Below are 14,458 nucleotides of genomic sequence, written 5' to 3' on the forward strand. Positions count from 1 at the left end.
CTTTTTTCTAACCCATTTATTTAAGTAGAACTTATTTCCTCACAAGGAGTATCTTATGATTTATCTCCCTCCCTTATGATTTATTTTTGCTTTCCTTCCTTTACTTTCATCTGTTTTGTGTCTTAAATTCTACATGAGTGAAGTCATATGATATTTGTCTTTCTCTGACTTATTTAGCATAGCATAATGCACTCTAGTTCCATCCACGGTATTGCAAATGGCAAGATTTCATTCTTTTTCATTCTTTTTGGTCACTGAGTAATATTCCATTATATATATTTACCACATCTTCTTTATCCATTCATCAGTCAATGAACATTTGGTCTCTTTCCATAATTTGGCTATTGTTGGTAGCACTGCTATAAACATTGGGGTGCATGTGCCCCTTCAAAATGGCACTCTTGTGTAAAAGCTACTTTAATTGAATCCCATAAATTTTAGTATGTTGTATTGTCATTTTTATTCAGTTCATAATGTTTTCTAATTTCTCTTTTGATTTCTTCTTTGACCTTTGAGTTATTTAGGAGAGCACCACTTAGCTTCCAAACATTTAGAGATTTTTCTGCTATGTTTCTGTTATTGCTATCTATGTTTCTGTTGTTTCTTTCCAATTTAGTGCCATTGTTGTCAGAAAACGTACTTTACATGATTTATATTGTTTTAAATTTGAGATTGTTTTATTCCTTGAAATGTGCTCTACCTAATAATTATTCTGAGTCTACTTGAATTGAATGTGTTTTTGTCTGTTGTCAGGTAGAATGTTCTGTAAATGTCAGTTAGATTAAGTTGGTTGATAGTATTATGCAAGTGTTGTATATCCTTACTGACCTTCTGCCAATTTGTTCTATTAGTTACTAAGGTAAGTATGTTGAAATCTCTGACTATAAATTTTATTTTATTGGTTTATCCTTTAAGTTCTGCCATTTTTTGCTTAATGTATTTTAAAGCTCTGTTACTAGGTACATAAGCATTAAGGATTGTTATGTCCTCTTGATAAATTGACTTCTTTATCACTGTGAAATAACTGTTTATCTCTGGTGAATTTTTTTGCTATAAAATCTGTTTTGTCTGATATTAATATAACTACTTCAGCATTATCTTGATTAGTGTTAGCATGGCATATCTTTTCCACTCTTTTTCTTTTAATCTATTTCTCTCTATATTTTAAGTGGATTTCTTATAGGCAGCATATAGTTGGTTGTTCCTTTTTACCCAACAAGAAACTCTCATTTCAAAGGATTTTAAATTTGCAGTATTTATACCATTTACATTTAATATTAGTATTGATATGTTTGGGTTTAAAACTTTCATCTTGCTATTTGTTTTCTATTTTTTCCACTTTTTGTCCTCTTTTTCCATAACATAGTTAGCTTATAAGTTTGCTTCCATTTCTTTTCTCCTGGCCTTTGTGCTATTTTCATATATTTTACTTCTTTTTAAAAAAGTTTTTATTTAAATTCCACTTAGTTAACATACAGTGTGATATTAGTTTCAGATGTATGATATAGTGATTCAACACTTCCATATAACACCCAGTGTACTTCATGGCAAATGTGCTCCTTAATCCCCATCACCTGTTATATGTTATATGTTATATGTGTCACAATATATTGTTAATATTTTCACTTTAAACAATTTTTTGAAAGACATTTAAAAAATGATTAAGTCTTTTATATTTACCCACTAGTTATCATTTTCTGTTTGCTCCATTCCTTTGTTTAATTTTTTTTTCTTAACATTTATTTGATTTTGAAAGACAGAGCACGAGCAGGAGAAGGGCAGAGAGAGAGAAAGGGAGACACAGAATCTGAAGCAGGTTCCAGGCTCTGAGCTGTCAGCATAGAGCCTGACGTGGGGCTTGAACTTACAAACTGCAAGATCATGACCTGAGCTGAAGTTGGATGCTCAGCCGACTGAGCCACCTAGGCACCCCTTCATTTCTTTGTTTAGATCCAGGTTTCTATATTATATCATTTTGCATTTGAAGGAAAGCCTTACTTTCACAATTATTATAGCGCAGGTATGCTGGTGATAAATTCTTTTCTATGTCTGAGAAGGTCTTTATTTACTTTTGTGTTTTTCAAATAGCTTCGGTTAGATTTAATTAAGATATTGTAACTCCATTTTAAGTATACAATTCAGTGATTTTTAGTGTATTTGCAGAGTTGTGCAACTATCCCCACAGTCTAATTTTAGAACATCTCCATGATCTCAAGAACAAACCTTATGCCCATTTGTATTAAATCCTCATTCCTTCCCCCAGCTATATGCAATCATTAATCTACTTTATGGCACTTTTACTGGGCATTTCATATAGCTAGGATAATATAAATAGCATTAATTTGTGTCTGGCTTCTTTCATTAAGCATAATATTTTTGACATTCTTCCATGTTGTAGCATGTATTGGGACTTTATTGCTGTGTTAAATCACCAAATAGAATTCTGTTGTATAGGTGTAAACACATTCATTAGTTGATGGGTATTTGATTTTTTTCCATTTTTTGGCTGCTGTGAACATTTGTGTGTAACTCTATGTGAACATATTTTCATTTCTCCTGGTAGATATCTAGGAGTTGAATTGCCAGGTTATATGGTTATCCTATATTTAATATTTTGAGAAACTGACAAATTATTTTTTAAAGTAGTTACACCATTTTACACTCCCATTAGCAGTGTATGAGGGTTCCTATTTCTCCACATCCTTGTCAACACTTGCTATTGTCTGTTTTAATTATAGCCATTCTAGTGGGTGTGAAGTGGTAAATCATTATGGTTTTGGTTCGCATTTCCCTAATGACTAATGATGTTGAGCATCTTTTCATGTGCTTATTGATCATTAGTAAGTCATATTTTTTAAGGCTTTCTATTTTTAAGAGCAGTTTTAGGTTTACAATAAAATTTAGAGCAAGGGACAGATTACCTATATACCTGCTGCCCCTATACATGCATAGCCTCCCCCATTATGAACATCACTTACAAGAATGGTACATTTTTTTTTCTTTACCAAGGATGAACTTAAATTGGCACATTATGGTCACCCCAAATCCTTGGTTTTTCTTAAGGTTCATTCTTGGCATTGTATCTTACATGGGTTTGTAAAATTGTGTAATGACATAGATCTATCATTATAATTTCATACAGAGTATTTTCACTGCCCTAAAAAAACTCCTCTCTCCTCTGCCTGTGTCTCTATCTTACCCCTGCTTCCTAGAAACCATTTAATTTTTTTTTTGTCTTCACAGTTTTACCTTCTCCAGAATGCCAGATAGTTAGAATCATATAATAGTAATACACATTTAAGGTTCCCCTGTATGTTTTCATGGCTTGATAGCTCTTTTTAGCGCTGAATAATATTCCATTGTCTAGATGTACCACAGTTTATTTACCCATTCATCTACCGAAGGACATATTGATAGCTTCCAGGTTTTGGCAATTATGAATAAAGTTGCTATAAATATCCTTATAGGTTTTTGTATGGACATAAGTTTTCTGCGTCTTTGGTAAATACCAGGGAGAATGATTACTGGATTGTATGGTAAGTTTAGTTTTGTAAGAAACCAAATTGTCTTCCACAGTAGCTGTACCATTTTGCATTCCCATCAGTGATATACGAGAGTTGCCATTGCTCCGCATCCTTGTCAGCATTTGGTTTTGTCAGTGTTCTAGATTTTAGCCATTTTAATAAGTATATACCTTTGTTTTTGAAAGCTTTTTTTTCCCCCATAGGTTTAGAATTTTAGGTTGCCAATTCTTTTCTTTTAGTACTTTAAAAATGTGACCCCACTACCTTTTGGCTTTTCACTGGTTTAATTTGTATTTTTGTTTCCCTGTATGCAATGTGTCTTTTCCTTGGCTGCTTTTAGGTTTTTCTTTATATCACTGGTTTTAAACAATTTCTTGTGGTTCATTTTTTTCTTGTGCTTCGGTTACTTGAGTTTCTTGCATATATGGTAATATAGTTTTCATCAAATTTGGAAATTTTGATGAAGTTTGGTGGTTGTATTTTCAAATATTTTTCTGTGTTCTCTCTCTCAAGGATTCAGTTAAACAATGAGCAGAACATTGATAAATTGTAGGATCAGTTTAAATATTCCCACAACTCATGGACACTTTGTTCATTTATTTTCCAGCCTTTTGTCCTTATGTGTTTCAGTGTGGGTGATTTCTACTGATACACTTACAAGTTTACTAATTTTTCCTCTTGCAGCGTTTATCTCTGTTAATCCCATCTGGTGTAGTTAAAATTTTTTTTTTTTAATTTTTTTTTTTTCAATGTTTATTTATTTTTGGGACAGAGAGAGACAGAGCATGAACGGGGGAGGGGCAGAGAGAGAGGGAGACACAGAATCGGAAACAGGCTCCAGGCTCTGAGCCATCAGCCCAGAGCCCGACGCGGGGCTCGAACTCACGGACCGTGAGATCGTGACCTGGCTGAAGTCGGACGCTTAACCGACTGCGCCACCCAGGCGCCCCTAAAATTTTTTTTTAATGTTTATTTATTTTGAGGCACAGGGAGAGAGTGAACATTGGAGGAGCAGAGAGAGGAGGAGAGACAAAATCTCAAGTAGGCTCCATGTGGTCAGTGCAGAGACTCATGTGGGGCTTGATCTCATGAACCACAGGATCATGAGCTGAGCTAATATCAAAAAAGTCATACGCTTAACCGATTGAGCCACCCAGGTGCCCCCAGTATATATTTTTAAAGATCTTAGACATTGAAGTTTTCACTTCTAGAAGTTATATTTGAGTCTTAAATATCTTCCAGGTTTTTGCATAACATGCTCAATCTTTCTTCTAGCTATTTGAACATATGGAATACAGCTGTAACAGCTAGTCTAATGTTCTTGTCTACAAATTTTATCATCTGTGTAATTTCCATGTTGGTTTTAATTTAGGTTTTTTCCCCCTCCTTATTGTTCATATTGGCCTGGTTTTTTGCATGCTTGATAATTTTTGATTGGATGTCAAACATCGTGAATTATACCTGTTGGGTACATCTTGGCCAAAAGTGGAAGCCCTAGAAATTATCATATAGGTTTAAATACAAAATACCACAATCAGCTTTACTTACATTTAACAGAATCAAAACATTCTACAGTGGAAATGAAAGAACAATGGAATGTTATTTAGCCAGGAGTCAACAAAATACAGCAGGCAGGTCAAATTTAGCCCAAGGCCTGTTTTTGTGCAGCTTGGCGGTTAAGGTTGGTCTTCACATTTTTAGAGTTATAGAAGAAATAAAGAAGGAAAAACATAAGAGAGATTGTGTGCATCCCACAAAGCCTAAATATTTACTTTGTGCCAATCTACAGAAGAACTTTGTAAAAACAATTCTGAAAAGATCTAAGGTTACTAAAATTATTATGAAGAATAAATTAAGTTGTTTGGGCCATTAAAAAAATTTCAGGCTTCAATTTTTGAGATAATATAAATTTTCTCCCTCATGTGAATTATGAGGAAATATTCTAATATCCTTTTACTTCCTCTTACCACTTCTCCACCAGTCTTTCAGCTTTGTCAGTTATATTATTTCTCTTTGTCAAAGTTTAAAGCATTCAAAATGTATTTTCTAGCAAATTTCTGTAGTTGTCTAACTAGATTTATTTAAATTGATTCAATGCCCACCAACACTTATTTTATTTATTCTTGCTTTTCCATTTCCGAGCCCCTTATGTCATCAATTTCTTGATTGGTAGAACTTCAGTTTTCATAAAGCTATTGTAGAAATTGTATTTCTTATGATTTTTTTTGCTTAATAAAGTCAATTGCCTGAATCTAAAGAGAAAATCTGATTGAGTATAAAATAGTAAAGTAATTCTCTCTTTCTCTTAGAACATTTTAGTCATTGCTCCATTGTCGTGTGGAAGTTGGAGTTAGTCCAATTCCCATGATTAGGAAATACATGTGTATGTGGGTGTGGGGGGGTGTATATGCTCATATATATATATATATATATACACACACACACACACACACACACACACATACACATGTACAGTAAAACCTTGGATTGGGGGTTACTGGTTATGAGAGAATGTTCCACAAGATGAGCAAACATCTCTAATAAATTTTAACTTGATAAATAAGCCATGTCTTGCAATACAAGTAGTACATGATGCTGAATGTCACATGATCACAATGGAGCCAATGGTTCTTCTCTCTCTCTCTTGCTGTGGGATTGTGGGTGATCATTTCCCATGCTCGGATGCTCGGTCTCAGGCTGTAGTGTTTGGCAGAAATTGGTGATTTTTCAGAACATTGGAAGGTGCCCACAACTGGTACTACCAGATACTACCAGGTAGTACCAGGTACAACTGGTACTACCACAACTGGTATTTTTTGTCACTTCAAAGCACCTAGGGACAGTCCTTTGCTTTTCCATACAAGAGTAAGCTCAGGAATTCTTTGCTTCATTCTAGATCAGGCTGTCTGCAGATACAGACCCTTTCCTCTGTTGCCTTATTGCCAGTTACATTAAATACAGTATATGACAAGAGTTTATTAATACTGTGCTGTAGTCAACATCTGTACAAGCATATACAATGGCCCCCATACAGAAAAAGATTCCATTGAGCCAAAAGATAGCAGTGATTCTGTTGGTGATAATGAAAGTCGTCTTACACAATAACCCTTCTCTCCATGGTCTCCCTCACACCAGTCACAGAAGTTTTCAAAGGTAAGTGCAGGTTAATTTGCTTATTTTTCTTTATATTTTGTGTTTTATTTATTATTTTCTATTATATCACACTATTATAATCATTTTTATATGAATATTTTTGGGCGTGGAATGAATCATCTGAGTTTCCATTATTTCTTATGGGGAAATTCGCTTTGATATACGAGTGCTTTAGATTACGACATGTTTCTGGAACAAATTATGCTTGGAAACCAAGGTTTTACTGTATATATATTTAAATGTTTACTGTATATAATGTTTTAAATGTTTTTGAGAGAAAGAGTGTGAGAGAGCATGAGCTGGCAGGGGAGATAGAGAAAGAGGGAGAGAGAGAATTCCAAGCAGGCTCAGCACTGCTTGATGGGCTCAATCCCATGAACTGTGAAATCAGGACCTGAGTTAGACGCTTAACCAACTGAGCCACCCAGAGGCCCCAATTAGAAAAAATATATACATCATTTTTCCCACCTGGATCATGAGGAATTAGGAAATTATAATTTGTTATAGTTCTGAATGCTTTTTCTATTCTATTTGTTAGATTAAATGTATCTCTACACTAAGTCATTTTGTTAACTCCTCTCTCATTTCTTTAATAGTGCATTTGCTTTGATTAATTAATTTGTTAACTTATCTATCAATTTATTTATTTATTTAACACATGTTGCACATATATAGGTTAACAACAGGTAACAACAACAAAAAATCTCTGCCCCCTTGGACTTTACCTTCTGGTACAGGGACAGATACAATAAACAGATAAATGAATAAATACCTATCAGGTGGTGATATGAGACTGCTGTGGGGAAAATAAAGTAGTCAGATGTTAGCAGTGCATGTTGAATGGGGGTTGGAATTCCTATTTTTTTTTCAGGGGAAGTTGTCTCCAACAAAGTGATCTCTGAATAGGTACCTGAAGAAGGTGAGTTGTGAGCTAAGCAGGTATCTGGGAACAGCATTCCAGGCAGAATGCTGAAGGCTCAGCCAGTCTGTCATATAGGAAATATGGCAAGTCTGTGCTATTTAACAAGCAAAGAGGCCATTGTAGCTAGAGCAAAGTTTGCAGTGGTGAAATGGGAGAAGATGAAGTTAGAGTGGGTAGCAAGGGGCCAAATTGTGAAAATGACTTGGGATTTTACTCTAAGACAGAGACATTGGAAGATACATTAGTTTCATGATGCTGTGTAACAATTTATTACAAATAATGGCTTAAAACAACACATACAGCTTCTATGGGCCAGGATTCTGGGCATGGCTTGAATGTGCTTTGTGCTTCAAGGTCTCACAAGGCTTTATTTACTGTATTGGCCAGGCTGCTTTCTCAACTGGAGGCTTGACTGGAGAAGAATCCACTTCCATGCTCATTCAGGTCGTTGTCAGAATCCATTTCCTGTGGTTCTAAAACCACACAGATCCTCAGATCCTAGAAGCCAATGCAGTTCCCAGAGGCTGTTGCAGTTCTTTACCATGTGGACTTCTTCACACGGCTGCTCACTTCACCAAGCCCACAAGGAGAGTCACAAGTATCTATTACAGACACAAAGATGCAAGTTCTCAAAGAATAAATCTCAACACAGCAATGATATGGAAATTCTTTTAATGTTACCAGTGTTCTTTAAAAGGATGACACATAAATATCATTGATAAATCAACTAGTTTTTGAGTTTTGTAGAAACTGCTGTCATTTTAGAAATAAAGAGATTGTAGTGACTGAAAGAGGTATTTGAAACAGGTTATATCAGATTGTTAGGGAGCTAATAGTGAAGTGGACAATTCCCGCCCGCCCCACCCCCCCAAAAAAAGCACACATGCATACTTTTATCATGGACATTTTTTTTTCCTTGTCTGCATTGAGTGTTTTGATATTGGATGTCAGTAGTTATACGTTCTTAAAGACTGAAAGAAATTTGCCATTTTAAAATATCCAGAAATTTGTTGCCAGTGGCTCTAAGACTAAGGGTAGAATTTTGTTTAGAGGCAGTCTTTTCAGGCAGTCCTGAAAGGAATATGTTAGCAAGTCCTATTGGTCACAGATACAGAATAAATCATTGTCCTGTTCGTAGCTCTGGATTTGGAGAAATAATCCAAACCAGACACTTCAGAGTAGGGTGTTAGGTATTCTGTTCAAGACTGGAAAAATCTGATATAACTGGGGACAAAACTCTATATGGAATGAGAAGAAGTCTGGAGGAGTCTGGGATTGGTAGGAGGGAGAACTTATTGCTGGAAAATACAAATATTACTGAGTTTTAAAATATTTATTTTGAATCTGACTATCTTACCAATTTTTAAAAATTCTGGTCATTGTCACTATTATTATAACACTCTTATTAGGAAAAGGAGATGATTTTATCTCTTCTTATCCAATATTTATCCATTACAATGTACAAGACAATTTTGAATAACAGTGATGAGGATATCCCTCTTTAGACTCTGATTTTATTTGAAATTGTTTTGGCTCTTATCTTTTTTTTTGTAGGTCAGCTCTGTCATATAGTTTCCTTTGATTAGTCTGTCCTCATTTATCCACATAATTTTTATTATGAAAGTGAAAATGCCGTCAAACTGGTAAATGTTTTCTCCCTATATTTCTGTACATATATTATAATCAGAAGAACAATGCTTCCCACAAGTTGTCATTATAGAATTTATATGCATATGTAGTAGTTACAGCGAATGATGAGGCAAGTGTGTTATAGTGGAAAGACATTAGATGTGCAATTAGAAAATCTCAGCTCAGGCCCTGGTCCCATCATTTATTAGTTGTGTAAACCTTAGGTAACTCATTTACTTTCTCTCAGGCTTAGTTTTCCCATCTAAAAGTGGGGATTGTGTTGTGTTATTTATCTCATGGCTTTGTTCTAGTCAAAAAACAAAATAACACTTTTGAACAACTTAAACTGCAAAACATTGACTACCATAGTTAGGGTAACTGTATGTCCCAGTTTTCCCTGGACAGACTTGTTTATGTCTGTTATCCTGGCTTAATTTTTAGAAGCACTTCTCTCACTCTGAAAGTATCCTAGTTTGAATAACAGATTCAACTTGGCATTTCATTGTTAATTTCTTTCAATGTTAATTTCATTGTTAATTTCTTTATCCCTGTCATCCTGGGGAGACTGAAAACAGACTAGGGTAGGGATGGTTTTCTAACTTTGTGTCACCTACACCACCTAGTCCAGTGCCTTTCACTTAGGGCTCTTGATCTTTGAATTAATGAATATTTTTAAACAGGTATTGAAACCTGTGATAGTTTTTTGTGATGGGCATTATTACCTTGGTTGATATCAGAACTTAAAATAGGTTGAATAGGAGGAACTTACAGCTATGTGATATAGTGCTTGTTACAACTTGCAAGCCCAGTGTAATTTAGAGATGTACCTGCAATGAACTGGAAAATATGTTTTTAGAATCATTAATTTGGTTAAAAGACCTGTATAACACGTAGTGAGTCTGCGAGCTGTGCTGACAAATAGAACTCCTGAAAAGAACATCCTCAGATCAGAAATGAAGAGATAACGTACTATATGCTAACTAATTTGGATGTAAATTTAAAAAAAATAAAAAAAATAAAGAAATGAAGAGATAATGGTTTTATCTCAGATTCTGTAGTAGGTTTTAATACTTTTAGGGATCCATTTTCTTATTGTTTCTTTTTCTTTAAAGTTTATTTATTTTGAGAGAGAGAAAGAGAGTGCAAGTGGGGGAGGGGGAGAGAGAGAGAGAGAGAGAGAGAGAGAGAGAGAGAGAGAATCCCAAGCAGGCTCTGCACTGTCAGTGCAGAGCCCAGTGCGGGGCTTGAACTCACAAACCACGAAATCATGTCCTGAGCTGAAGTCAGACACTTAACCTGATTGTGCCAACCAGGCATCCCTCTTATTGTTTCTTTACTGACAGATTTAAGGTTCTGCTGAGCTTCCATGCATGACTTTCTGGGTTATTACTAGCTTTCTCTCCATAGATCTTGAAAACTTTAGGCATTACTTCCTTACCTGGTCTGAGAAATATGTATTCTGGTCTTATCTTGACATTGACTGTGTCAACTTGGTTTTGCAGAAGCAGCATTCATTCAGGTACTTATTTTAGAGAAGATTTTGTGTTTAATCATTTCAAGAATGTGGGTAGAATCAAGAGATCTATCTTAGAAACTTTGAATTTAGGGTAGAATGAAAGAAAGCAACTTATGTTTTAAAAATGTTTATTAATTTTTGAGAGAGAGAGAGAGAGAGAGGCAGAGAGAGAGGAGACAGGATCTGAAGTGGGCTCTGTGCTGACAGCAGAGAGCCCAATGTGGGGCTTGAACTTATGAACTGTGAGATCATGATCTGAGCCTAAGTCAAAAGCTTAACCGACTGAGCCACCCAGGCACCCCAGAAAGAAATTTATCTTTTAAATGTTCACAAAAAAGGAAGACTGATCCAAAGTGAAATACTTGAGTTGCTGCATTGCCAAAGTAACTTCTTAGATTCCCTCTCCTCTCCTCCCTTCCTCCTCTTTATTTTCTTATATTTTCTTTTTTTTCTTTCTTTCTTTTTTCTTTACGTGTTCTTTTCTTGATGTTCTTTCTTTCTTTCTTTCTTGCGTTCTGATTCTATTTCTTACATTCATGCCTTCCTTTCTTTCATATTGTATTTATTGTCGTTATTTATTTGCTTTAGTTCTTTATTATCATGGCTCCGTTCGTTACTTCTGTCTTACTCTGTTATGATTTCTTCTTCTTTCTTTCTTCTTTCTTCTTCTTCTTATTTCTTTTTTCTTTCTTCTTCTTTCTCTTTCTTTCACAAAAAGAACCCAAGAAAAATGTTGGCTTTTTTTTCCAGGATTATTAAGTGGCACTGAAGCAATCAAACCCATAAGCTGTCCACTAATGTGGAAGTGATTACTTGGTGGTGAGAAAAATGAATGTCTCATCATATTACAGCATCTTAACTTGCTAAATTAAAAAAAAATGAAAGAAATTTTTTCTAACTTCATACACTTCACTCTGGGAAAGAGAAAATTGGTGTTTACTTCATCTTTCTGAATGTAATTTTTTTTCAGAAAGTGGAGATTTTAATTTACTGCAAAGCTTGTTACTGCTGCGGGTTTGTGAGTTGTGGAGATGAAGTGTATTGCAGAGTTAGGCAGCTTGTCTACCTAATTATGCTCTTCTATATTTGAACAGAACTAAGGAGAAAAACTGCTTAAATGCCTTTTGCATTTTTTTTCTAACAGTCACTTTTCAGGTATGATAAGAAAAAAATGCCTGTTACTTTTCAAATTGCTTTTATAGTTAGTGTAGCATTAAAACAATATATACTATGACATTTAGGGAAACCTAATATTTGAATAATGATTGATTTTTTTTAAAAAAGAGTGAGATGAAACATTAGTGTGCATTTTTCACTGTTTTCACAAATATATAAGAAATACAACAAAATTGGAAAACTATATACAAAAAGTGAATTCTTAAAACCAGAGTAGAATGGTGGTTACCGGGAACAGGGTGGAGAAAGGAGATATTGTTTAATGTGTATAGAATTTCAGTTCTGCAAGATGAAAAAGTTCTGGAGACTTGTTTTGCAACAGTGTGAGTATACTTAATAATTACTGAACTCTACACTTGGAAAGGTTAAGATGGTATAATTTATGTTGTGTGTGTGTGTGTGTGTGTGTGTGTGTGTGTTTTACTACAGTAGTTAATAGAAGCAAATTCTCACCTGGTTAATGTAGTCTATTTTCTGTAAATAAAATTTCTGGATGAGGAACTTACCCAGAAATCTACAATAATGAAGCTTAGGGATACTTATGGTCCATTCGCTTAGGGTGAATGATGTTTACCTTAGAAGCCATGATAAAGCAAGACAAAAGATCAGTCCTTTATAAAATGTATATTCAGTTGTGATAAAACCAGAACTCTGGGCTAGCTAGATGAACTCAGCACTATCGTGTTATTATTGTTATAGATTTGGCATTTCAGGGAAGCTGATTTCACAATCATATTCTAAATCCTTAATGGTATGCCTAGTTACCATATGGAAGAGATCTTATGCAAAGGGAGATAGATAATAGGGATAAAGTGGTTAAGGGAGCTCGTAATACTAATAAAGCACTTTGGCCAGGGATGTTAAACTCTTGCACAAAGTCTTTCATTTTAACTTTTAACATGCACAAGAGTCGACTCATTTGAATGAACTTCTCTCCACCCCTCCACTTCTAGTGGAAGTGCTAATGAATAGTGAAGTAGCTGAGAAGAATTGGTAACTAATGATGGAACATCCATGTCTTAACAGTTTGCTATAAAACTAAATGTGAGCAACATGGGTCAAATCTCAGGAATGGTAACATTATATGGCGATGTAACGATTTATAAGAAATATATAAGAAGAAGAAGCTGTAAGCAACCAAAAGCCCTTAATTGAGGTCCTAGGGATTGCAATCCAGGAGGCACAGAATCAACTGAAATTAAAAGTGTGTCTGAATTGTAAATGGGAGTGCAGGCTTATAAAGGCAAAAACCATAGGGTTATATAATTTGTTTTGAAAGACATGATCGGTGCTGGCAGAGTTTAAACTGACTGCCTAGTAACACAATTGGTTATTTAGCTAACAGATGTGTTGCATTATGTATTTCAGTTCAAAGTAGAAGGATGTGTCCTAGGAAGTGGTGGAGTTGCAGTTGACAAAATCAAAAGTTGATGGTGTTAAAGGATTGAAACAAGAGACATACATGTGTAGGCCCTACTTCCTCAGTGTCCTTTTGACTATTTTGAGTGACTGTTAGCAGGGCTTCATTTTAAACCTTCTTTCGCATTGGCCATTCAGATGATCATCTACAGTTCCTGAACATGCTTCAGAGTCACAAAAGTGAAATGAGTGTCTTGTTATTTTTTTTTTTTTAACGTTTATTTATTTTTGAGATGGAGAGAGACAGAGCATGAACAGGGGAGGGGCAGAGAGAGAGGGAGACACAGAATCTGAAACAGGCTTCAGGCTCTGAGGTGTCAGCACAGAGCCCAACGCGGGGCTTGAATTCACGGTCCGTGAGATCATGACCTGAGCCGAAGTCGGACGCTCAACCCACCAAGCCACCCAGGCGCCCCTGAGTGTCTTGTTATTAATGAAGGTGACTTTTAGACGTTACCCAAGGTCAGGGGCTGGTTGCCAGGAGGACCAACCATGTGATTGGAGGGTTGGAACTTCCAGTCTGACTGCCCTGAACACCGAGGAGAGGAGAGAGGCTGAAGGCTGAGTTGGCCAATGACCAAGACTTAGGCAATGACTATATTAGCCTTCATAAAAAGTCATGAGAACAACTTTTTGGCCTGTTTTTTTTTTTTCTCCCAGAGATCTTCCATGCTTAGGGACCAGAATGCTTCTGTGTGTCACCGAGCCAGGCCCTAAGTTCCATGAAGATAGAAGCTCCTTTGTTTGAGACCCTGCCCTGACTATCTCTTCATTTGGCTGTTGATTTCTATTTTTTTATAATATCCTTTAATAAACTGGTAAACGTGAGTTTAAATGTCTCCCTGAGTTCTGTGAGTGAGTCCCTCTAGCAAATTAATTAAACCTAAGGAGGAGATTGTTGGAACCTACAGTCTGTAGCTGGTCAATTAGAGGCATAAGTAAATAGCCTGAGCTTGCAACTGACATCTGAGGTGAGGGTTGTGGTGGCAGTTTTGTGGGACTGAACACTTAACCTGTGCAATCTGATGGTATTTCCAGGTAGTTAGTGTCAGAACTGAGTTGAATTCTTGGGTACCGTTAGAGTGTCCCAAGAATTGCTCGGTGTTGTGGGAAGAGAAC

This window comes from Lynx canadensis, chromosome B1 (assembly GCF_007474595.2).
Source record: "Lynx canadensis isolate LIC74 chromosome B1, mLynCan4.pri.v2, whole genome shotgun sequence".
Taxonomy (NCBI): Eukaryota; Metazoa; Chordata; class Mammalia; order Carnivora; family Felidae; genus Lynx; species Lynx canadensis.